The sequence below is a fragment of the Coenobita brevimanus genome, chromosome 40 (genome assembly GCF_032717465.1).
Source record: "Coenobita brevimanus isolate Jiangsu-jjx chromosome 40, ASM3271746v2, whole genome shotgun sequence".
Classification (NCBI taxonomy): domain Eukaryota; kingdom Metazoa; phylum Arthropoda; class Malacostraca; order Decapoda; family Coenobitidae; genus Coenobita; species Coenobita brevimanus.
The window spans coordinates 64363057-64390965 of NC_136993.1; positions in this window are offsets into that span (position 1 = coordinate 64363057).

The following is a 27909-nucleotide window of genomic DNA, read 5'->3' on the forward strand; positions in this document are numbered from 1 at the left end:
CTGAAGATTTTAGTGGGGGAATGGAAGATGACTTGTTAAAGTTATTATTGAAAGAATTAAGAGTTGACCAGAATATTCTATTGTCATTAGGGTTGTTAAGTAGTTTTGATGCTTGCTTTTGAAGAAAGTTTGATTTGGATAGATTTAATACAGCTTTTGCATGATTTCTAGCAATTTTAAATTGGGAGAGTGATTCAGGTGTTTTTGATTTTAAGTAAGAGTTATATGCTAATGACTTTTGGGCTGTTGCTCTGGCACAATTGCCATCAAACCATTTTGGAGAGTTTGATCTTTTAGTGAATTGTTGACTTGGTATGAATAAATCCATACCAGCTAGTATTAAGTCACAAATGTGGGACTGGGTAGAATTGGGATCACTAGAGAAGAAAGACTGCCATGGAACATCAGCAAGATAATTTCTAAATCCATCCCAGTCTGCCCTGTCAAAGTGCCATCGGGTCACCCTGACAGGTTCGGAATGGGGAGGTGTAGGAGGGTTAACTAATGAGGCTTTGATGAGATTGTGGTCAGAGGATCCAAGTGGTGACAGTACCTCTATCCTGTATTGATCTGGATTATTTGTCAAGAATAAATCCAAGAGATGGGCATTATGGTCAGGGTTATCAGGTATTCTGGTTGGTTGCTTTACCAACTGGGTGAGATTAAACGATTCCGCAAATAGCTCGCATTCTAGACCAGCGTCGTCAGTCCGGGCAGAATGCAATAGCCATTCAACATTGTGTATGTTAAAATCACCCAAAATGGTAATTTCATTGCCAAGGGCAAGGTCAAGGTTACTCAACTGAGTGGATATGGAATCAAATACACTGGGTTCCGAAGAAGCATTGGGGGAACGATAAACTACACAGATATATTTGGTAATGTTTTGGCAATTTAATTTATATAATGAGTAATCAAAACTGGATGAAGTGAAGTTTAAAATAGTATCAACTGCATATTGGGATTTGATATAACAACAGGTGCCGCCCTTGTTTCGAAAGTTTGTAAGGAGATGGTAACCGGGAAAACAAAATGGAGATATATCGGTAGAGGGTGAGATTTGTGGTTCTGTGAGAAAATGGCCAAAGGGGATATGGACTGAAGGAAAAAATGAACTGAGTTTAAATTCGTGGTAAGGCCGCGGATGTTGGTAAAGAATAAGGCCACACCGTCACCTCTTCGCCGACGAGTTTTTCCGGAAATAGCAACAGTCGCTGCTGGCACAGTCGCTTGATAGCGACCGGGAGGACCCTGTGCCTCCAGCCCTACCCTGCCGGTGGTGGCAATCCGAGATACCACCTCATTTGATTGTGAGATTGCAGCGGCCATTACTAAAGATGTGAATAGAAGGTGTGATATGTTATGCGCATGTAGTGTGGTGTAGACAGTTGAAGGTAGAGGTATCATGAGAGCATGCTGGCCTACTCTCTGTGTAAATGAATTCACTGAAAATGTTCAGAAAAGGGAGATGGTCAGGATCAAGTCCTGAGGGCTGGTGAAACGGGAGCTCCAGCTCTCCCTATCACCAGCTTGCCATCAACCTCGGGAGTACTGCCCTGTTCGACTGGTGCTACAGTTAGGTTAGGTTAGGTTAGGTTAGGTTAGGTTAGGTTACCAGCTGGTAACCTTATAGCCAACCAATACGTGTTCCCTACGTGTCTACAAGTGGGTTGGCAGAGGATTATTGCCCCTCCCTGAAAAAAAAAAAAATAATAATAACTAAAAAGACCAGGACATGCCAACAGGTGACGACTAAGGACCTGATAAAGGTCATGGTACGGATTGCAACGTGGAACGTATTGGGAGTGAATGATGAGGTGAAAGAGAGAGATTTTCCAGGTGACTTAGGGTGCAAAAATGGATATATGTGGATTGACTGATACTAAATGGTTAGGCGAGAATGTGAGAGAGTGGGTATATACAGTACAGTAAGAGGGTGTGTGTATTGTTGCGTGCAGGAGGTGGAAGGAGAATATAAGAGATTATAGATCAGTTCGTTCAAGGATTGTGTGGGTAAAACTGAAAGTACCGGTAGGTATACAAACATGGGCGATTGTGTTTGTATATGTGCCAACGGATGACTGTGTGAACAGAGTGAAAGAAGAGTTGTGGGCAAAAGCGGAAGCGTGCATGGAAAAGTTTGAAAGGAATGAGAGAGTGATTCTGACTGAAGATGTGAATAGAAAAGTAGGGAATATGAAGGTGGATTGAGTAGTTAGTGAATGGCATGTGGCTAAAAAAATGGATGAGAATGTCAGTGCTCTAGTGGACGTATGTGAAGGGAGGGGGTTCGTGATAGCAATACCCTCATTAGGCACAATATGATCCACAAGTATACATGGCGAGTGCTGAGAAGGGTGGGGGGTGAACTGAATGAACGGAAGGCAAAGATTGATTATGTGTGTGTGGATGACAGAATGAGAAGGTATGTAATGGATGTAAGAGCATGCAGAGGTTGGGGGAGTGGACTTTCTGACTACCACTTGATGGTAGCGAAAGTCAAGGTACGAATGCAGTTGATGAAGGAGAGAAGGAAAGGAGGAAGTAGTCCATGGAAGGAGGGTAGAAGGGTTGCAAGAGGATGAAAAAAAGGCAGAATATAAGAGAGAAATGGAGAAGCGATTGTGTAAATATGATTTTGAGCAGATAGGGGAGGTGGAAGATGTAAGCAAGATATTTGCAGAAGCAATCTGTGAAGCATGTGATGTGGCATATGGGATGAAGAGAAAACGAAAGGGGGTGCAAGGCACAGGAAGGTGGAATGAAGAGGTGAGACAAGCTGTGGTGCAAGAGAAGAAAGGATATAGGGAATGTATGGAAAGCAGAGGCATGGAGGAAGTTGAGAGATGGAAGAGAGAGTTATATATGAAGAGGAAGAGAGAGGTGAAAAGACTAGTGAGCAAGAGTAAGAAGAGAGTGGATGAGGAATTTGGAAGGAAGTTGAGTGTAAGGTGGAGGGAATGTAAGAAAATGTTCTGGAAGGAGAGAAAGAGAGACAGATTGATTAAAAAAATTACTAGGTGAATGAAAGATGAAAATGATAGACTGATAATGGAGAAGGGAGAAAAAGAGAGCAGATGGAGAGAATAATTTAAGAAATTGTTAAACATAGAGAATAAAAGTAATGCAACTATAAGTGGCTGGGGAATGGCTGGGAGAAGGAGGGAGGTGAGAAGGAAGGAAAAGATCAATAGGATGTTCAGTATGAAGTGGAAGCGAAATGGGGAAATCCCCAGGAATTGATGGAGCTTGTAATCAAACACTAAAGCATTGGGGAGAGACAGCAGTAGAATGGATATGAAAGATGTGCAGACTAGCCTGGGAGAAACGCAGAGTCCCGGCGAATTTGAAGTCAGGAATAATCATTTCCCAGTAAAAAGGAAAAGGGGAAAAGAACTGTGTGGTAATTATAGGGGCATTTGTCTTCCTAGTGTAACAGGAAAAGTATATGGTAGGATTGATAGAGTTACGGAAATAACAGAGGAATTAGCTGGAGAAGAACAATGAGGTTTTAGGTCGGGAAGAGGTTGTGTAGATCAGATGTTCATCCCTAGGTCATTAGTGGAAAAGTAACTAAAGCAGGCAAAGAACTTGTATGCCGCCTTCATGGATTTGGAGAAAGCATATGATTGGGTGGATAGACAGGGAATGTGGAAATTATTAAGGACATATGAAGTGAATGGGACCTAGTTGAATGCAGTGAAGAGTATGTATGAGAGTGTTAAGGCTGCAGTGAGTGTGGATGGTGAACTGAGTGAATACTTCTGTCTGAATGTTGGATTGTTAATGGGATGTGCCATGTATCAGTGGTTGTTCTGTCTGTATATCGATGGGGTTATAAAACAGATACGAGGTAGGGCAGTAAATGTTGGAGCAGCCCTAATGAGCGTGGGTAGCATTTGGAAACTTCCTGTTCTGATGTTTGCAGATGATATTGCAATGACAACTGAAGACGAAGTGGAAGTGCAAGGCTCGGTGAATGAGCTTGGGAGAGTGTGCAAGAATCGGAATCTAATGGTGAATGTAGAGAAGAGTAAAGGTATGGTCTTTGAGAGAAACGAAGTCACTGAATGTACAGTGAGGTTGGATGATAAGGAAATGGACAGTGTGAGTGCATTTAAGTACTTGGGTAGTATGGTGAGTAAGGATGGAATTTTGCAGATGATGCGCTTGAAAGGGTTCAGTAGGGAAGAAAGGTTGTTCGTTCTTTAAAAGCAGTGATAAGAAATAGGGAAGTAGGCATGGAAATGAAAAAGTTGCTGCAAGATAGTATTGTGATACCAACTATAACATATGAAAGCGAAGCTTGGACCTTGTTGGAAGGGCACAAGTCAAAAGTGATAGCAATGGAAATGAGTTATTTGAGAGGAGCATGTGGAGTTACATGGAAAGACAGGCTGACAATGAGGAATTGAAGAAGCAATGTGGTGTGGATGTAGAATGTGTTAGGAGATATACACTGAAGTGGTTTGGCCATGTGGAGAGGATGGAGAATGAGAGACTGATGAGAGTGTATGTGAGTGAGTTGGAGAAGGGGGGGGGGGAGGCCGATGATGAGATGGAGGGATGGAGTGGAGATGTATATGAGAGAGGGGTGTGTGAGTTGAAGGGAGGGCAGCGAAATGGTGGGGAGCAGGGTGACGTGGAGGCGATTTGTTTGTGGCCACCCCTTACTGGATTAAGGGGTCTGGCAATAGATGAAAAGATAGTAAATGTAATTAGCAGCCCCTCTCGTGATGATCAGACTGCTGGAAACATGATGCAGCAATTTTCAACTTTCTGGATTTTGCGAATTCCAGGAGGCAACAATAGTGGTACTTCTGGTTCCCGAGATCCATGGGGTCAATACAGTTCCTTGAAGTCTGCCGTGTCATTGTCAAGAACTGTACTGAAGTCAACCAACACCACTTGTTTACTGAAAGGTGCTTTGGTTTACAAATGAGTAATGGATATAATAAAATAATCGAAGTTCTTTCTCCTCAATATATCTCATCTCAGTAGAAGCACACATTACCCAGCAAGACATATAAATCCTATTGTATGCAAAATATGCCACTAAGGTCACCATTTTTTGTGGAAAAAAATAGATGAAATGCTGAATTATGTTGACACATCTTTACCCTTTACTTTCCGAAGATAGGTTGATATTCAGTGCCATGGTGTTCATCATAGAGAAAGTCCAGTGAGAAGCAAGTAAAGCCCCAAGATGCCCCCTGGGCAGGCGAGTCACAACCAGGAGTCTCGTCCACCACACCAGAAGGCGGCCCTTGAGAGACCGCTCAGCAAATGCAGTGAGGAAGGCTGGGTTATCACTCACCACCACCACAGTTACGCGCCATGACAGCCTCCGCATCTATTATACAATACCGTGATACTCTGAGTTTTGCATCGTACAAGTTGCATCTTGCTTTCACACTGCTATGTGTTGTCAAAACGAGACAGCTATACCCACTTATGGAATTTGCGTTTATTTCCACGTGTAATTTCTGGTAAAATGAGAAAACATTTGCCTACAAATGTTGGCATAACTCTTCTATCTTACTACTGCCTACACTCAAGGAAATCTTTTACAGTATAAGCAACAAACGATGGCTGAAAATATAGTTGGATAAGGTAATCCAACCCGATGTGTCACAGAAGGATTCAAGCTCAGGTGTAACTGGAATTTATTGCTCATGCAGTGCCACTCGGAGAGAAGTGACTGGTCCCCATGCCCTAATCCCCACACTACAACTGACGCTCACTAGTCGTTGTTCTCTTATCTGTGATTTCTGCACTCGCCTAATCTGAATTTGTTTGTTGACTGTGTACCACAGGAAAATGTTATATATGAGGCAACAGTTATGACCCTATTGTTTTAAACATTGAAAGGTAGCATTAATAATATCTTGATTTCTTAATGATTTACAACACATAGGTATTTTCAACAGAGTGTAAGAAGTGAATGATTGTATACATGGGTTTGCCATCCAGAGAGTAAAAAGTAAGGGATAGAAGGAGGGGGAAGATGATGCAGTGAGGAAGAGATTTGAGGGGTAGAACAGGAAGGGCGGGTGAAGTGGCTTGAGGATGTGAAGGAACAGTAGGTCACTGGTCAAAGTTATACATCAAGTCAAACTTCGACCTTGAAAAATCACTTTTAATGTTTTTCGTCCATTTACCATAATCAGGAGTAACGGTTGATGGTAAGACTGGGATGAAGTGATTCAGTTTTAAGAACAGTCAATCAACCGGATCACAGGGAAACGCATATGTGTGTGTTAACAAAATAATTCAAACAATTTTGATCTGACTTTAACCACCCTAAGTGGAAGAGCTGAGGGTCAGAGAGGGAGAAAACATCCTTTTTTAAGAGCTGAGGGTCAGAGAGGGAGAAAACATCCTTTTTTCTCCTCTTAAGAGCACTTGATCAAAGGCAAAAGTCATATGGCAACATCATCTTAAGCAAATTTTATCCGATTTAGACGATGAGACAGATTAGGATAAGCCCGGAATTAGGGGATTTGCTCCTGAGAACAGCCTACCAAAGGTAAAGATCACAAGGAAAGGTCAGAAGTCAAGGGTACATGGTAAGGGCCAATGAGGCAGTTTTAAGATGATCTGGACCAAAATTGGTGGTATTGCTAAGGATCAGGCAAGAAGAGATTCATTTTTAAGAACAATCAGGCAAATTCGAGGTTCTACTCGCGTGTATGTGTGAACAAAGTAATTAAAACAAGAAGAGGGATGCCGCTCCCTCGTCAGACACCCCTTCACAGAAAATTCTTCCACCCAGTTCAATACGCTGTCACTTCACCTCATCTCTCCCCATCCCTTGCATGGCCACACACTCTCTGATCATATTTATCCACAATTTTCTTAACCAACCATTCCTCTTTCAACCTTCCAGCTCACTCCTGCACTGTACAGTTTGTGCTGATGTAAAATAAGTTTTAATTTCAACCATACGGTATTTATGAGAATTACACAGAAAACATCTCAAGACTCGTAGACACTTAGAGAAACATTATTATCAGATTAAGTGGTTTTCGTGCACTTCTACCTTGACGATTTCTTTTACAGAATACAAATTATTAATCTACTGTTCGATATTCATACGTCTTGTATATGAACATAATTACATAACATAAATGAAAACATTATCAAAGAACTGTGGAAACTCCCCACCTCAGCAAAGCCCATAGTGGTCTGACAATAATCTTTATACATTTGATAAGAATATATCTATTTTTTTTTTTTTTACAATAAACCGAAAATAGTACGAGAGCGAAACAAATTAGATATGAACAGATGCTAAGGAGCTCTTTGAACTGACGAGATGATCTATACAAAGGGTCTTGGGAAAGGTGTAAGAAACTTCAATGGTTAATTCTGGGCAAGATTTGAATAATAAATGCCACTACACCTACAACATACAATTTTCTCTTGTAGCTGAGCTACAGTTACTGTTGACGGCCTGGTCAGAACAACCTCCTTTATAATTCTTTTTAAAGAAAAACAGTAACTGTAGCTCGTTATGGGAACAGAATTATACCACTGCTTACACCAGTACTGTTGCTGCACCCACTAGGATGCTGAGAAATAATGTATGTAGCAGCTCACTATGTAACTAACTCAGTGAATAACTGTTCCATTTTGAAGGATGGGATCATTCCTTATAGGGAGAGGGGTGTTCTGGGTCCGGGATGTGTAGACATACATATCTAAGTACGTTCAGAAATATATGCTTATCTAAATGCGTTCAGAAATACTAAAAAGAGTACTAGTCGACCGTGTAAATACTTCATGCCACAAGAGAAATACATAATATACAATAAAAGAATTCTAGTCGACTGTTGTCCAGCATCAGGGCAGAATTACATAAAAAGCAGTGCAAAACATTACATAATTTTAAAAAGCATAAATACATACACATGTGATATTCTTTTGGTTCCCATACCTTGCGAGCCTGGCCAACCGCCTGGGAGAGCTCTGCCTGCGTCATGTTAGTATTCAGACCATCCGCCCTTACGTCAAACACACCGACGCCCCACGCTGATCGGAGTATGTCCATCTAGATCATAAAATTTATTAATGTATTCACAAGTACAGTAAGTGTAAATTTGTAACATCTGTAAGTTATGGTTCTAAAAAATTCCAGATGATCAGAATCATTGTTGCACTGCATGTATTCTTTGATTTCCAATCAGCAACTTTTCCAAACACAGACATCAGCATTAAATAAACATCCAACTGGAATGTCGTTATTTCAAAACAGAAAATATACAGTGCGAAAAATCTTCGATCAGTTCATTGGAAAGGCAGTTAAGCAACATTGTCTGTCTGTCTGTTTGTTTGTCTGTCCCTTGGGTCGGGGTCATATTTGCCGGATTGGAAGAGCTGGGTTAGCAGGGCCCTAGCATTAAAGGAAGTAAACCATAAATCTCCCAATTCACCTTTTCTAAGAAACTGAACTCTAAATTGCAGATTGTCTTCCTCAAATGCAGTGGGTCATTTACATTTTTTTCTTGCTCTCCCCAGAGGACTTTACACATACTAGGAGTTGCATTTTGCATTGGAGCTCTGAAATGTTCTTATATATGTGCATGCAGTACCAAAGTTTTTTCCTAAGATGAAGTGGCGCCTAGAGAAAGCATTAATAACATAAAATATGCATCATATAAGTTGAATACCTAAAAGTGTGTTTGTTTTGAAGACAGGGGTAATTAATATAGCGTTTAACTCCTTCGGTGTGTAAAATCTCCTACTTGAGCAAAATCATCTGGGGTTAGCTTCAATAAACCAAGTAAATACTTTGATCTGTAATGTATTTAGGTCGCATGTCTTTTTGCTGGCAGTGTATGTTACCTGAATTATAGCTGTATTTCTTGGAATATCCATGATCAAACCACTGTACTTCAGTTCCTTTTCCTTTTTTCAATAGTTACCTTGAATATGGTGTCGTGTCTTATAGAACCGTCGGAGAGTAGGATGGCGTAATTCTTATCTTGTAACAATGCCGAAAATACCGAACCAAGCATGTGCGCTGAGTCTGCCATCACGTCTTTGAAATCTGCAGATAAATATAAGATTCAACCTCCTTCGACTCACATTCATCAGGATATAACAGTTCCTTTGTAACAAATATAATAATAATACGTTTGTTCAAACAGTCAAATAACTTACAGCAAATCATTAATCCCTTGAGTACAACATGTGTTTTTTTCTTAGGTATCGTGAAGTGGTAATGTATGTACTGTTGAGGTATGTGTTGAGATGTGGTTCCTTGGAGCTGTTGAGGTATGGATGTGTGTGTGTGTGTGTGTGTGTGTGTGTGTGTGTGTGTGTGTGTGTAAATGAAAGGTATACCTGAGGATGGGCAAAGAGCTGACGCAACAGCAACAGACACAAACACAACTGCCACAGCCAGCTGGTGGGGTCGAATGGACATCATTGTTTTCCTTGTATGGTCGCTATCTGTAAAATAACTTGATAATTACTTGTTATAATGATGAAAAATCTCTGTCTGTCTGTCTGTCTGTCTGTCTGTCTGTCTGTCTCTCTCTCTCTCTCTCTCTCTCTCTCTCTCTCTCTCTCACACACACACACACACACACACACACACACACACATTGTAATTTCCTGTTTTATCATTACAGCCATTTAATAATATGAAAAATTCATTCTAATGGTCATCCTTTGATTCCCTATTGTCTTCTAGTTATGACATTAATTGACAAGAAAATCTAATACTTATTTATGCTGATTTCTTTCTCTGTTATTCTCCAGCAGTTATCCCTTTCAGCCCGAAGGCAGCTATTTCGTGATAGTTTTTGTCATCCCGTGACGATTATAATTTGCTTTCGGGAAACATTTCCTAGCTGAGGAGCATAATGGAGATCGTTATACGATCCCATTACCTTACGCCCTCATGTAATATTAAAAGAGGCGACATTGTGTCCCTTATTCTTCAGTTCCCCACTATTTTCTTAATCCTTGGGGAGTTTAATGGTCTGCATCATGTACGGGATGACACTACTGAGAATCCCACGGAGTGCATGCTAGGCTCCTTGGTGGAAGAACATGACCTAGGGGTTCTTAATACAAAGCTACACTCAGCTACGTTTAGATTGATATACTATTCATGATTAACCTAAGTTTGTGCTAACTGAATGTCCTCCTGAATTTCCAGTGAAATGCCGAGGAGAAACTCTTTGGTAGTGACCACAATCCCATCTCTTTGTCTTCCCCTGATTTTGTCGCTTCACCCAGTGTCCCTCACTGGCGTTTGGACTGGGTTCGATAGGCACAAATTGGGGATTTATCAGTGATGGATAGAAGTATTTTACCATCATTTTCCAGTTGTCTGTTGACCGTTCTGTCCTGAGAACTACCGGATGAAGCCAAAGTCGGCCAGTTCTTTGGTGGTCTGAGGAGTGTCGGCAACCTATTGTCGAGTGTTAGAGAGCATTTGGCTGTTTTCAGTGCCATAAATCCGAACTCAGTGGTTTGAAAGGAGGCTTGCAGATCGTCTTGGTCAAACTATGTCACATATATAAATTCTCACACTCGCTTCCTCAAGTGTGGAATCGTGTTCGAAGGGGGAAAAAAAAAGAAAGCAAATTCTTCCCCTTATTGTAATCTTGCTATGGTGATAGATGGGTGACAGTCGTGGAGTCCAGGGTAGTGAAGGGGGAGTTTGCCTCTACCGTCGTTGGAGAGTCTTCTATTACTGCATACTCATAAGAAATAGACATGGTCCTGAGAAGAAGCAACACTTTTGGGCTAATGGAGGGCAAGAACTGCGATGTGCTGGTTGCAATGAAAGACATGAATTCATTTTCCGGTACCTTGTCAGTCCCTGACAATACCCGGTATGCTTGGTATGCTTTCCTGTGTCACGCTAAAGAGAAGGCTCTTGATTTTGATTTATTTTTGTGCAAGGGAATTTGGGCTTAGAGTCTCTTGTCATCTAGTTGTAAGTTCTAGACTGTCCTCACTTTTCCAAAACCTGCCATGGACCATCTTCTTCCCCACAAGTAACACTCTGTTGCATTGACATCTTGTCTGTGCAAGTTGCTAGAGTAGATGGTAAATGGAGCAGACAGGCAGACAAAAGTTTTGGAAATGGTGAGCAGGAGACAGGTACTGACCACCATTCTATTTGTGCCTTTTGTTTTTTCGGTAAGAATGGTGATGTAGGGGTGATAAATTGTTCCAGATTCACCACAGATCCTGCTGTGCTTTCAAGAAGGAAAGCTCAGACTGTATCTTCACACGTGTGTGTGTGTGTGTGTGTGTGTGTGTGTGTGTGTGTGTGTGTGTGTGTGTGACGGTAGTCAACTGGTTAGAATGATTATATGATACTGGAATCAACGTGACTTTGATCCCTTACTGAGGCAGGTGACAACTTAATTATATGAATTCCATTGAAATTTATATATTTATTAATCATTCAAAAGACCGAGAGAGATTTCAGGGCAGCATCACCATCATTACCATCACTGTTGTCCTGGGTGAGATATCCCTGTTATATATTCAGTATAAGCTGGGAGTAATAGCACCCAGGTGAGGGCATGCGAAGGCGTGTAGACTGTAAAAAGGCTGCTTAAGCTCAGGGATTGATCTGTCAAGTATATGCCGGAGAAACCTTTGGCCGACCACATTATTTTTATTGGTACTGGAGATTTTACTTTTTAAAATTTTTGCTTATAAATCTAGAACTGGCCTACTCTTGTTGAGTAAAACTGTCTTCTTTTGAGAAGAAAGAAAAGTATTAATTGATCACCACAGTGAAGTTAGACAGGTAGAAAAAAATATCTCAAACTTTATAATATTTATTCTTCAATAAAGGCTTGTTTTTTGCAAGTTATCTGCTACAGATACAGTAAGATCCTATTCACCTCTGGATACAACTTCCATGAATACCTTCAGAGTGAGAGTTCCTTTCTAAGCCTCGGTGATACTGCACGGCTAAAAAATATTGTCTATGAAAAAAGTCAATATTCTTGTACAGAAGAGGTAAAAATATCCTATCAAGTTGTCTGTCCCACATTACCTTCTTACTGCAGCAACACAAGAGATTTTAATCCCTTTGTTCATGAGACGTCTTTCATACTATATTTTTGCTCACAGCAGACTATTTCCCTCAGCCTGGGAGAGTCCTATTTTATTTGAGGGATTAAAGAAGGATGAACTTAACCCACTCGGTTCGAAAAGACTGGCCTCACCTAAATAAAAAATGGGCAGGAAGTAACCAAGAACTGGATTATAACATTTTTGGGATGGAGACAGTAATTCATCAGGCACTGTGAACTGCTTGCCATATGTCTGGGTAAAACTTTGGCTGAACATCTCGGAGACGTAGCTACTAACAGGGTGAGTGTTAAAGGTAATATAATACTGTGAGTCATAAGCATCAGCAATAACAGGGGATTGGTCATGCAGGTGGACAAACATGACATCTGAGGCGTTGGCGTTCGGTAAAGAGGTGGACTGAATATGGCGCCTTCGACTGTGAGTTCTTGGTTCTACTGTCCCCTCTTTCTCCCAGCGATGAATCCAGCGATAGACTGTGGAAGTACTGATGCCAGTCTGCTGGACTATATCTCGCACCGACTTGCCTTCCAACCACATGTGCACGATCTGCTGGCGATCCATCGTCAGTGGTTGGCCTTTATCATTACGTCTATACATTATTCGTACCCTGTCAGAGAAGGTAACACTATGATAATCTCTGATAATGTATGTGTACATGAAACTGTAGTGCTAAAACTATTTGACTAAGACAACCTGCTACCTTCGTAATATCTTATTCAACTAAGGGGTCACATTTCGATATCAAAACGTTATATAAAATTTCTTTAACTGATACACTACTGGGAAATGTTGTGGATGTACGCCTGCCACTTCAAACATAGATATGACCAGGTATACTAACGTCCTTCAACTCCCATCTGATGCCCTGAAATGATGGTGTTGGACTTCATGAGAAAGGAAACTTCATCCTGCAGTTCCGTGGCTCATGTTGAGAGAAACCTGTGGCCACAACAACCACAGAAACAGTGAAACGCCGAGTTTGGTCCCTAACTGACGACGCAAAATGTCACTAGGTATGCCTCCTTCAATCCTTGCACACGGACCCGCCATACAGCCTACACGTCCTTGCTGGCATAATCAGTTCAAATTCCCATCACACTTTATCACTGACAAAAGTTTGGTCGTAAGACTGCTGAGGGGTTCAGCAGATATAACCCCCACATGGATTGACTAAGTCGACTCCATATGACCTTGGCCTTTCAACCCTAGTTCTTGTTATACTAATCAGTTCATCGTTCCTTCATACTCTATAACTGACAAAAGACTGGTCGAGAGTTTCATGAGATATCACTCCCACAAGGAGAACTTAGTCGACTCCATGCGAACTTGACCTTTGTCTCCTTGACCTAATCGATTCATCATCTTCTCATACTTCAACACTGAGGAACATTTGGTGGAAATGCGTCGATAGGTTCAGGAGATATTACTCCTACAAGAGTGTTACAGACGCAGGGACCAAAGCACGCAAGGAGGTACGCATGGATGCACGGATGGAGAGACCAAGCACTTAATGCCTCCTTCACCATAAGTGAGCAAAGACATAATAGCATGTTTAATAATAAATTACTCTCAAGAGCTGATGAAAATCGTATGGCAGTGACTAGAATCAAGTAAAATATCCTAGTCCTGAAGGAATTCACAGTAAAATACTTGTATATCATCTGAAACCAAACGTCTTGATCCGGTCAGGGGTGGCTAGGAACTTATCCAAATTTCTGTATCCTCTGCTGTCAACCTGCCGTCGTTCCAACTGGCACCACCCTCATTCATATACTTCTCCCCGTCCGTCAGTCTCAGTCTCAGACACCTTTAGCCCCTCTTCCCCTCCACCTTGCTCACACACATTTTCTTGGTCAGTCTCCCACTCGTCATAATCTCAATACTGCCATGCCATCTCAGGGTACTGTTAACTTTTTTAGCATATCCACATCAATACAACAATGCTCCAGAAATTCCTCTCCTGTCTGTTTCACCATATATTCCACGATCGACTCTCAGATGCTCTTATTTTCACTCCTCTCCCACCCGACTTGTGTCCTTTCGGCAAAGTTCAAGTTTTACATGGGCGTTGCGACCACAGGCCCTTTTTTTTTTTTTTTTTTTTTTCCAATAACAGGACAGAGGAAGGAAAAACAAGTGAATTAAGCAAAAAAAAAAAAAAAATCCATACACCAGATTACAGGTGTCCTTCATTCCTAAAGAAAAAAAAAAAAATCTGTAACAGTTGGACTTGAACAGTCGTTTGGGAGAAACAACTCTGGTGAAACAAGTTCCAAAGAGACGCAGTTTTGGGAGCTGCCACTGCTAAGAGGGATGGAAACAGGAGGTGTGATATCTAAAGTTCATGAAGTGTGATGCAGACAGTCGAAGATAGAAGTATTATGAGAGTATACTGGCCTACACTCTGTGTAAATGAAAACACTGAAAATGTTCAGCAAATGGAGATAGTCAGGAACAGGTCCTGAGGGCTGGTGAAACGGAAGCTCCAGCTCTCCGTGTCACCAGCTTGCCGTCCACCTCGGGAGTACCGCCCTGTTCGAGTGGTGCTATACTCTACTCCCTAACCTGTCAACCACCAGCTTCTTTTCTTCCATTCTCACTTCCACATTCCATTCCAGTGCTCTTTGTTTACTGTATTAACAACCCCTCTATTCCTTCTATATCCTTTGTCGCACTTCATCCACTAAACATCCATCCTTCCTCAACACGCAAATAGAAAGTTTGAATTCGCTCCCGTTCTCCATTCCTTGACCATTTAACCTCCTGTGCAACCGTTACTTCACTCATCTAAAAAAAAACAACTTCACTCTTTTCAACACCCATTTTCAAATTCTCTTCTAATAAACTTATCCAGACTCATATCTGTCGGATGAACCCTTAGGGGCTGCTGCATATCTGCAATCCAAGGATCTTCACGGTCTGCAAACCATGGTTGAGTAACAACAACAACAACAAAATCAAACCCAGGTCTTGTGCATCATATTCATCTTGAGACCACAGAACAGTGTCATGAGTATACAGCCATATAGGTAAATTTCAAACTCTACCGTGTCTTACTATATATATATATATATATATATATATATATATATATATATATATATATATATATATATATATATATATATATATATATATATATATATATATATATATATATATATCATCATCATCATCATCATCATCATCATCAGCCATTACAAGTCCACTGCTGAACAGAGGCCTCCCCCAACCTTCTCCACGAATTCTTTGACTGAGCCAAGCTTTGCCACGTTTTACCTGCAAATGTTTCTATCTCATCTCTCCGCCTCCTCTCTGGGCTTTTTCTGCTATGCTTGCAATCTCTTGGTTTCCAGTCAGTCAGCCTCTTGCTTCATCGGTTATCTCTTATCCTTGCTACATGGCCTACCCACCATTTCTGTTCTTTTATAACTTCTATAATATCTTTGACATTAGTCTGCTCTCTCACCCAAGTTGATCTTTTACTATCGCTTAAAGATATTCCCAACATTGACCTTTCTATTGCTCTCTGAGAAAGGATTAATTTACTATCTTTAGATTTTGTCAGTTTCCAGGTCTCACAACCATACGTTGTGAGACCTGGAAACTGACACAATGGAATAATACATTCGTTGTATACTTTTCGTTTCATACAAACTGCAAGCTACTTTTCATAATGTGTCTATGTTAAGCTAAAGCTTTCCATCCAATTGTAATGTGTCTCTTTATTTTGCTTTCATGATCTTTCGTTAATTTTAGTATTTGCCCCAAGAAAGTGTACTCCTCGACTTCTTCAAGAATCTCTTCGCTTATTCTGATGACTTTTTTTGGTGTTTGTAGATTAAACATTAGTTTTACTCTGGTTCATATTTAGCCCTACTTGGGGACTTTCTTTGTGCAGGTCATTTAACATTTCTTGCAATGTCTCTGCTGTTTCTGAGTTTAGGACAATGTCATCTGCAAATCGTAAATGATTTAGCTTTTCTTCATCTGTGTTCACTTCTTTGTTTTCCCAGTCTAGCTTTCTGAAAATACTTTCTAGGCATGCTGTTCATAATTTTGGTGAAACTGTCTCCCTAACGCACGCCCTTCTCAATCTTAATTTTTTTCCGAGTCCTTATGTAATTTAAGTGTAGCAGTTCCCTCTTTATATATGTTTTCGAGCAGTTTTACAATTTTTTCATTCACTCCTTGTTCTCGCAATGAATTTATGATTGCTATGTGCTCTACTGAGTGGAAAGCCTTTTCGTAATCAACAAAACCTAAACACAGTGGATCATTGTATTCTGTAGTTTTCTCAATTAGCTGATTCATTGTGTGTAGATGATCAATACTCGAATACCCGCTTCAGAATCCTGCCAGTTCATGAAGTTGGTTTTCCTCCAGATTCGTTGTTATTTTGTTTTTAAGGACTTTTGTGAAGAGTTTGTAAATGACTGATACTAAGTAAATGGGTTGATAGTTACTAAGATCTTTTGAGTCACCTTTTGTGTAAAGTAAAATAACTGATGCATTGCACCATATTTTGGGAATTTTCTTCTTTTTTTTTATACATTGAGTAAATATATGAGCAAGCCTGATTTGTACTTCTACTACGACATCCAACAGTAAATCTGCTACTAGTCCATCTTCTGAAGCTTTCCCTCTTTTCATATTTTTAAGACAAATATTTACTTCGTCTGGTGTTACCTCAGGCATTTCACTTGTGTCAACTGAAAAGTTAGCTAGTGGTACTGCTGTTATAGATGCATACAATTCTTTGTGAAATTCTTCAATTCTCTTCACCATCTTATCTCTGCATTTAATGACGTCACCTTTTTTGTCTTTCAGTGATGTACTTTGTTGCTTTCCAAGTGCCATTTTACTTCGGACCTGTTTCAGACTTTTTTCTTTTTGATGGTTTCTTTGATCTGATCCATCTTACTCTTTCTTTTTTCTTCCCTTTGTCTCTTGTTGATAAGCTTATTTATTTCCGCTAGTTCTATTTCGTCTTTCTTTCTGTTTTTACTTTCATTTTCATAAGCCCGAGTGTCTTTTCTGAATACTTCTTGGCTTTGGTTGTATTAGGTTTTCCTGCTACCTCCGCTGATTCTCTTAGCACTTTTTGTTAGTCTGTCATTCAGCTCATAAGTGCCACATTCAGCATTACTTAGAGCCTGAATTCTGTTCCTTATTTCCAACTGAAAGGCTGTTTTGTTTTCGGTTACCTCTATTGGTCATATCTTTTTATCTTTAACCCGTCACGTCCCGAGGTTTTCCGCACCTCCGACATCCCCCAGTCCCGAGGTATTTTCGATTTTTTTTTTTTGGCTAAAACCTTCGCTTTTGGTGAGAAACATCGAAAATTCATAGAGAAATTGCTCACCTGAGGTTTAAAGTGCCCAATCCAGGTAGGAGTTCCTCCTTACCTGAGTGGGTTTTCTAACATGCTGGCACCAAAGAAAACGAGTTCTATGGGAGGGTAACTATTTTATCCACTCATAAACGGTATTTATTTATTTACTTGGTACGAATGTATATGTAGTATGACAGTATATTGGTTTTCAAGCAGTAATAAGGGCATTATAAGCATTGTTTCACTCACTAACTAATCACCATACATGACCTATTTTTGCCACACTACCTGATCATTATTTCTGGCTGTTTCTTCTTCTAATGCTATGTAAACATTGTCCTCCACATTGTCATCGATTGGGGAATCACTCTGGCCCTGAATAACTTTACTAGCCAAGTCACTGGTAACAGGTCCATTGCCAAGACAATGGCGTGAGGGGGGAGGGGGGAGGTTATGCAGTGTAAGGCATTGTCCCTGCTTGGTATCTTGTACAGGAATAGAGGAAGGTGTCCCGTGTATACATACGAAAAATCACGTGCGAAAATTGAAAATTGTGCAAATTAGCGACCTTGCAATTGCACGACGTACTGGTACGTCGCCGGGACTGGCAAATGCAAATCGTTGCAACGTACCCATACGTCGTCGGGACAGGGCGGGTTAATCTTCTTTCTTTCACTTTTGAAATTGAATCTGGCTGTGCAACCCAGCACTCTGTGGTCACTTCCTATATTTACTTTGTTGATAACTGTGACATTTTTGATCGTTTTATTCTTATCTGCTTTAATGAAGTCGATTTCGTTCTTTGTTTCTCCATTTGGGCTTCTCCACGTCCACTCTCTCCCTGTTCTTTTGTGAAAGAATGTTTTCATTATTCCCATGTTATACATTTCAGCAAAATTTACCATCTTTTCTCCTCTTCCATTCCTTTCTCCCACTCCAAATTTTCCCATACATGTTTCTCCATTTTTTTATTCCCCAACTTTTGCATTGAAGTCTGCCATGAGTATAGTATACGTGGTCTTTTCTTCTCCCATATTCTGGGAGATGTTGTCATAGAAAGTTTCTATTTCTTAATCTGAGCCTTGAGAAGTTGGTGCATATACTTGTATTACCTTCAGGGTATATTTTTTGCACAGTCTAAATACAACCACTGCTGCTCTGTCACATACATTGCCGAATTTAACAATGTTGTCTGCAAGATTTCTGTTAATTAGAAATCCTACACCACAAACTCTTTCATTTTGCCTTCCTCTGTAGTAAAATATGCAGTTCCTGTTTTTGAGCTGAATTATTTTTTCCTACTTCTTTGTGGGCCTCATTCTAACCTACAATATCCCAACTAATGTTTTCTATTTCAGTTATTAAGTTATCAAGTTTGTAATCTTATGCGAGCCTTCTTGCATTGTATTCATAGAACTTCATGGATTTCAGCTTGTTTAATATCCCAGTCTCTAACTTGTCAAGACAGTGCCTACTCACTTTCGATGGCACACTGTCCATAAGCACAGGAGGCTGTGCGGTTGGACCCTTAGTAGACGATGATTCAATAGGAACGTCCGTCAAATCATTTGCAATTGAACTCATGTCTGGTTGGGAAGATTGTGGCTAATAATGTCACCTCATTGCTACATAGTTTCTGGTGAGATGTAAATTTTGTGCCACCTTATTCATTATGTTTGGTGGATCCCTATATATCTACACGGGGTCCCATGGTCCGAGACGTCTAAGATGTTACCTCGTACATCTACAAGGCCTTCCCCTATCCGCCACTTGGAGACGAGCCATGTAGCAGTGGAATATAGATAGATAGATAGATAGATAGATAGATAGATAGAGCTATAGATAGATAGATAGATAGATATAGATAGATAGATAGATAGATTGTGTGTGTGTATGTGTGTATGCATGATGCCATAAATTTATGAAAAACTTAGGTTCTCTCATTCGAATTCAAATAAATTATCCCAATATTGGATACAAAACATTTCTTGGAGGGATTTTATCCTTCTTTCACCAGCGATAATAATTGGACGCAACCTTAGAGATTCCCTACTGCACCACACCACTGCACACCAGAATATCACGTCATACTACACGTATCACCCTCGCACATCACACCACGGAGAGGAAAAACTGAAGGGCCCTAAAGTTCCCACATTTAACACTTTGTAGATGTTATCATTATTAGGGAATATCAGGATCTATGATAATATATTTTTTACCTCACTCAGTCCCTTCTCTCTGAGGCAGCGTTTATGATCTTCAGATCCTGAGACCTCATGGATTAAAATCTTTGTGGACAACTATACACTCTCCTCAAAGCTCAGACATTACCAACTACGTCACCGAGGCGGCAGCAAAAATAACAAGAAAGCACCACCCTACAGAACGAGATCTGTTGGTATATGACAGTGCAGAATATATAAAACTGTAATTTGTCTCCATTTGTCACACATCAACTGACAGACTAAAATTATCTTTTGTGTCTGCATACACCCTACATGTATAATATGTAAAGTTGGGGTGCCTGCAATTTTGATCAAAGTCTTTTTGTGTGTGTGTGTGTTATCCACCTCGGTGAAGCCACATTTAGACATTAAGCAAATTATAGCTAAAGAATATTAAAGTGCATATGTGTAATACTCAGTAGTCCTTTAGCGCACCGAAGTATCACTGAATCTTCGCTTACCCTTCCTAGTTTTTGTTTAATCCAACCAAGCTATGTTATTCATCCCTCTCGAAGAAAGATAAAAAACAAGCTTAACCTCTTCACTTTTAGGTAATTAGTTTAAGATCTGAAGCTTAGCCATCTATCTGGGTTTTGTAATAAATGATTTTCCAGTGTTTCAGGAAGAGGAAAATTTTCATTGCATTTCTGTGGAACAAAAAGCGACAAGTTTCCAAAGGTGCAAAGGACCTAACACTCATAAATAATTTCACCTTTACAGGTGGTAATTAGTGATGTTTCTTTGTACTGTAAGGCCTGGGCAGCAATAAGGATTTATAAAGTGTGTACATGAGTCAGACAGAATCGTAATAGGAAGTGTACAAGGGCAAGAATGTGGGTGTTATTGAAATGGAATGTGGGTGTTATTGAGAGAATGTGGGTGTTGCTGAGAGAATGTGGGTGTTGCTGAGAGAATGTGGGTGTTGCTGAGAGAATGTGGGTGTTACTGAAATAGAGAAAGGGAATAAGCAAGAAGTGTTCACAATATCAGCCAGACCGTATTGATGGCGGGACTAAACTACATACAGATATTCATTTCATATAGTTGTATGTAACTATTTGGTAGCATTAGGGCAAGGAAAGAGGGAGGGCGAGTATTAGTTAATGGGACGGCACTAATTTCGATAATCACACTTAATGAGAGAGAGAGAGAGGGGGGGGGGTATGTTGCCTGTTGTGTGATACCAGAGATCTACAAAGTGGAAAAATGTACTCATATCCACTTTTATGTTCATTTACTTATCAATTTAGCTGCATGAGATGAACGGATGGAGTGGACTGTATATGAAAGAGGGGGGAGGGTGCACTGGGGGGGGGGGGCAGAGTAATGGCAAGGGACAGGGTGACAAGGAAGTGATTTGTTTGCGGCCACCCCTTACGGGACTAAGGCGTCTGGCTATTAATAGATATAGACAGATGTAATTTGCAATATATATCTAGAGGCTCAAAGCATGATGTTCACATGACAGGCCTAGTGTTACAGTATGACAGTGTAGACAATACTGGTTGCTAGCAGAACCAAGTTAAAAAAGTAACACTCCTATTGACTTTTGGTGACTTAGAGACAAAGGCATTTTAAGGCCGGCCGCTCAGACTGTCTGTTGACAGTGCATAAATGAATCGAAAATGTGGAAGTAAAAATATTGATGATGCGTAAAAGTGCTTCAAAGTATTATAAATCGGGATGCAAGTACTTTACGTACATTGGACTCTCCCCCTCCCTATTTTTTTATTTGCCTTAAGCGTTTTTTTTTATTCTCTTGCAGCGCTACCTGGACGATAATGTGGATCATCTGGCCTGAAGTAATTTCAGAAGATTAAATACATTAGTAAGAAAGAAGCTTATGATGATTGGGAGGAAATTAAAAACAATCTGTTTCTTGTGCTTATTCGTTTACTTTTCTCATGAGCTTCCGCTCATTTATATATATATATATATATATATATATATATATATATATATATATATATATATATATATAGTCTCACTCGGGCCATAGGTTTAGCAGTCACCTTACTTTGGCCCTGCAGGCCTTCTGTATAACAGAAACTGTCAGATGTCACCACCTCGGCACTTATATGTGGCCATAATGAACACATCATAAGGCTTCCTGGGTCAGGACTGATGCATTGGTATTACCTGTCTTTTATCAGAGGTTATTACCGGGCTTTTTCTTACTTGGTGTTACCGGGCATTTTCTTACTCGGCATTACTTGTCGTTTTCTCACTCGGTATACCTGTCTTTTTCATGCTCAGTAATTTCTTCTAGGTGGGCAAAACAAGGCTTGTGTCCAGGGGAATGGAGAGGAAAGGGAGGTCTAAGTGTACGTCCATACCAAGGTTACATAACCTACGTAACAGTAACATGTTAAAGTAACAAGGTAATGTGAAGTTACTGCACGTTCCGGAACACTGTCAGGAACATTATCGCACACCCAGTGGTAGCTGTGGCCTGGTTACAGAACTCCATCAATGTTCCGTAACTGTTTCAAAACATACCGTAACATGTTACTGTAACCTTGTCCCGCAACACAAAGTTACGGAATATTCGACAGTGTGGACATACCCTAATGAAGGCGTTATTGGAAAAAATAACTTTATGGTAACCACGATATTGTTACAAAAACTTTTTAAAGGTAAATTTGGTACTCTTTGCATCTCCTGTAAATATCCAGATTTCAGAAAGTCTCCTGCTGTGGAGCGAGGCTGCATAGGTTCGCTGTGTTTGTTATGACACGTTAGTGGGTCTTCAGGCAAATCAGTAAAATCCATTTAAATAAAGTATTAATTAGTAGAGCTGTTTCTTGCCTCAACCTGGGTCGAACTCGTGTCATTTCCAACAACAAAGGACTTCTCAAATCACTGGGCTTCTGCCATCAGCATTCAGCTCTAAAGTCTCGTTTTAAATAAATTGTTTACATTCTCTCTCTCTCTCTCTCCTATTGAAGTTACGTTACTTAACCTTATTACCATTTTTTGGTTACTTCTATCTATATTCTGCTGTCTTCATCGCATATGCGGCTAGAGATTATTATTTTTTTTTCACACCACTTCTTCCGTTTGTAGTCAGTTTAATACTTTGCAACTGAAGAAGGTTGTATCCGTAACAGTAATGTTCTTTTAATAAAATTCACCAGCATTTTGCATCTAAATTTCTAGTTTTCGATTCCAAAATTCTCCACGTTCGTCCCTCACCTAGTTCCTTCTTAACCCTGGTATTTATTACAATTTCCCAGCACAAACGTATACAGGGTTTTCCGCCTCCCCAGTGATTGCTCTATATGCACCTAATATTTCTTTACTATACCTGGTACCCATTCATTCTGGTATTTCAACCGCTGGGATTCAAAGAAGCTTGGTGTACAGATGTAACACTAGTGTCAGGGAGTGAGAGAAGTGTTTTTTCCCCAGGGATTAATACAAAATGACAAGATAAACAGGCAAAAAGAAGAAAAGGGTTAATGTTAATAACTTTCTCTAAATAAACCAAAAATAAGTGGTGTGAAAATATAGGAATAATTGGGAATATAATATAGGAACGTTACACTGAGGGGATGATAAAGAAAAACAAAATGAAGAGGGACAAACTTTTTTTGTTTTTAAGGAATATTTGTCAATGGTGAGTGAAGGGCGGTGATTAACATTATAGAATTGGTTGACGGAACAGAGTGGAACGAGGTTGATGCGAATGTGACAAAACAACGGGAAGGAAGCAGTTAATGATAAGTTATAGGAAGATATAACGAAACATAGGGAGAAAACTGGCAGGAAAGACTGACGGGAAAAATGACACAGCGTGAATGTGTGTTGTTTCTGTGGTGTGGTTAAAGGCTTTACTCTTACCCTTGTATAAAGTGTTGTGTAAGTGATCAAAGTTAGTTACGATTATAGCGAAAAAAAAAATTATGTGAAGTGTTTAAAGTACACGAACATTAAAAAAAAAAAAAAAAAAAGTAAGGAAGGAAATATGTGTCGGAATGTTATATTGTATATATCTTTGGGGCAAAAAATAAGTGAATACTTAATATCAGTTAACTTCATATGGAGAGTAATTACTTTGGCCTGTTAAGCATTAATATAGACAATGAACAACAGTTTTTACTTGAATTTAAGTATATAAAATTCTTTCATTAAAGAGATACCTATTTAAAACACTTTCTTGGCAGTTATTTAGTACTACTACTAATAATATAGGAAATTCTGTTTCAGTAGGCTGAAGACTGCGTAATTTCTGTGCAGTATCTTCCTGTCTGAGATTAGTTGTTAAATACCGGTGACAAAGTTTTATGAGTTACGAGGTAAGTCGAACGGTATTATAGTCCGATTAAAAATCAATTAGCAACATCTTATTACAGCTCATCTAGTACTTTCAAACCGCAGGTAACACTGGCAGACTAAACATTTTTCAACGTCTGTCAGAATCACAGCCTTACCTTGTCAGTGGTTTCACCAACAGAAACTGCAGCCACTTTGCACCCTCGTCAACCAATGCCTTAGACGCCCATTCTTACCTCATTATATACCGACATCCACCACAAAGCACAGGCGCAGATCTTTTTTCCTAGGGATTTGGGGGGCGGAAGCTTATTTATTCATGTGACGGACTCTCTCTGGTATGGAGGAGAAGGATGGGGGAGAAACAGTTACGGAAGACAGGGGGAACAATGAAGGGAGGAGGGAGGCAACAGCCAGTCGTAATTATATATCTGGGTCTTAGCAACTGCTGCCCTTTCCATATTTCAGGTACTACGTGGTGAGAAGTTTTCTAAAACCTTTATTCAGTTAGAGGTTGGGTGAGTGATGGCTCTTCAATGATGGTAAAATGGACGATTTCATATAACATGATTTTATGATGAGGAATGCGGTAATAATGATTTGATGGGTGGAGGCGTCTACTGTCCATTCACTATATACTGTATTACTAAAAAGTAAGCCAAAATGAATGATTTCTTGAAGCCAAGGAAACCATTTAGAATCCGGGTGGCAACCTTATAACTAAATGGACGCCTGGAGGTCTAGTGGGTTAAGGAACACAAGTAGGATTTCGCCAACAACGATTTACATCTGAGAGGCATTTAGGGCCTTTTGCTCATACATTAATGCCACTGAAGGGAAAGGTACTCGTCACACTTACCTTAAATATCCATTTTAAGTAGCCTAACCCCGACCCTCTACGCCTCGCATGGGGCAGTAAAGGACTTGATGATAATTTCGATCTTACTTGGTGGTGAAATAGGGATAGCGTGTGTAAGAAACGAAAAATCAGGGTGAAAAGGTAGGTTAGAAAATAATGTTAGTTCATTCAAGACTTTAATTAATGAGATAAGTAAGAACGGAACTGTGGAGGATGAAGTGCATGAAAGGATGCAGCAGGAAAGAAAAGTTGCTGGTTCAATGGAAGCAGTGAAAAGGACGAAGGAGGTGAGTACGCAGGAAAAAAAAAACACACACACCTGATAGTGTTGCGATTACCACTCTATCGCACTGAGGTGAAGCTTGGATAATGTTCGAAGGGCACAAGTGAAGAATGAGAGCAGTGAATATGAGGTGTCTGAGAGAAGCATACTGAGTTACTCAGAGAAACATATGCAAATCAGGAGTTGATAGAGAGTTGTGGTGTTGATGTGGGCGTGATTTTTCCCTTATTTCCGACATATAAACCATGGGAAAAACAAAAACAACCACATCCCTGTAAGCTCAGTAAGACTTTGGTAAACCGCACGAGATGAATTAATGTAAGTTTGTTTCTAATCCCATCACCACAATACATTTTTCCTAAGCTAAATGTAATATTCTTATCATAGTTTGGGAAAAATAAAAGACGCATTATCAATCTGAAGGACGTAACTACTTGTCTTAATACTTTCAAGCTGACGATATCGTCCTGATTTTGTTCTAGCTAACGTCAGCATTAGTCACACACCTCACGAGACGTCCCTCATCTCTCGTATCGAGGAGGTAAATGAAAGCCCACAGGTAGACAATATTCTCTACTGTTATATCAGATTGTTTGAATTAAATAATAATATGGTTGCATAGCATCATCGTACCTCAAGTGTTAACCTGCCCTGAATTTTGCTTACCCTGTCAAACCTTGCCATGCTCTACCCTGCCCAACCCTTCATTGTTAAACCTTGTTCTTCACCCTGGCGAGTACCGCTTCTCTCTGCAATGCTTTGCCTTGGCCTGCTGTAACCTGGCTTGCATTACTCTGTCATACCTTACCCTGCCCTGTTTACTTTGGCCCTGCTTTACCCTGCTGCTGCTCTCTTGTCTGTGTCCTGTACTGCCCATCACTGCTTCCACTGCCCTGCTCTCTTGCCCTGATCGACCTTGCCAACCTTACTATGCCCTGCCCAACTCTGCCGTGCACTGCCCAACCCTGCCCTGCCCTGCCCTACCCAACCCTGCCCTACTCTGCCCAACCCTGCCCTGCCCTGCCCTGCCCAACCCTGCCCTGTCCAACCCTGCCCTACCCAACCCTGCCCTGCACTGCCCTGCCCTCCCCTGTCCCCCCATTATACTTTCCGCTTTGTTTGCCCTGTCTCCCCTGCCGCGCGATTGTGTTTCCTGTCTTGCCTGCCCTGTTTGTCATGCTCTGGCCTGTCCCGTCATTGGTCTTCCTGTCTTACCTGCCCCGTCCTTTTCTGCCCTTACCTGCCCCATCCTGTTCTGCCCTGTCTGCCCTGCCCTGTCCTACCGTTCCATGCCCTGCCATCGTGTGCCCTTCCCTGTCTTCGTCGGCCTTGTTCTGTCATCTTCCCTTGCCCCGCCTTGTCCTTGCCTTTACACCATCACTATATGGAGTATTTTATTCTTATTACCATCAAGTTATTTCATTCAGTTTAAAAAATAAACGCTCATAATAAATGTTACAAAGTTACAGTCTCGATTAAGTCCTCCTTATTAACTCCTACTTAACAAAGGCTGTTGACTTATTTGAGGAAATATTATACACTGATGACATTTTTTACTTTTTGTCCATCCTGCCTCACATCTTCTGCCTTTCTCTATTCTTTTTTGTCTTGTGTTTTCCTGGGAGTCCCTTACCCTCCCAGCCCTACCTACATGTAGTGATCTGGGATGGCTGCTGTGATAAATATTTTTTCCTCAGAACTGGTTGCCTATGACCTTAGTAGTTACTCCGCCATTTCTTTTTCCGGATGATCACTTCTTCCATAAATTTTAAAGTACTGACCTTGATTCAAACACCTCCACTCTTACGCGAAGCGCAGACCCAGTTACTTAAGTTGAAGGATTTGGTGATAAAGGCAGGAGGCAAGACAATATATTAACTATTACTTTACTATCAGCCTATATCCGCTTCCATTTTGAAAATTAAAGTATCAGTACCTCCTGACGGTTCTGCCTAAACATCACACTCATATCACACTACAATCTCTCATATTCTCCTCTACGCGATACTCTCTGCACTTACAATTCACCTGTGTTTGCCATCTCGCTAGCTGAATGTGGAACAGTAGAGAGACATCAGCACTAGAATATGATGCAGTTCAAGAAGATGTGCTACGGTAAGGATGTAAAGCTATTTCACTGTTTTATTGTGCCATTTGGTTACGTAATATGACCTGCAAATTGAGGAAAATCACTGCCAAGTTAAGATAAAAGAGGTAATATCTAACAACTATACTCCATTTCACCAAGTCTGGCACCGTCTCTGACGTCCACAGTGCCTGTAGTGTTGATGTAAATCCCCAGTACTAGGTAAACCTCGATGTATTACCTTGAGAACCAATGTATAAAGGCAATACAGATAGGTATATCCAGTACGGAGGACCTTTATTAGTGCTACAGGTGCTGACGACATCACTGATGGTACCAGACTTCGTGAAATGAGTATAGGTCAGGGTCTTAAGACAAGGATCATTGCTATGCATGTTATCATTGTATAGGCAAAAGGAGATGGCAAACAACGCTGTTCTCAAGCTCTTGTATAAATGTTTTTCAATCACAGTTCGGTTTTGCCACGTCAAAAGTCCAGGTTTAGCTGTTTCACTCTTCGAATACATAGCGCGTCCACAAAATCTTGCTGGCATTACAAAAGTTTATTTCTTGTAAACAGCTTAACAAACCGACAAGCAGATTGTTCCTTACGAATTAGTATTCCATTTCATTATTGCTCCTACGAGATAGTGTTATTCAGATCCGAAAAACATCCATGGTAGTGAAGGAGTGAATGGGTAAGTGATGCCTATACCTTCAAAAAATAAAACGAATGTTTTCTTCTAGACTGAATAAAATTGTGTT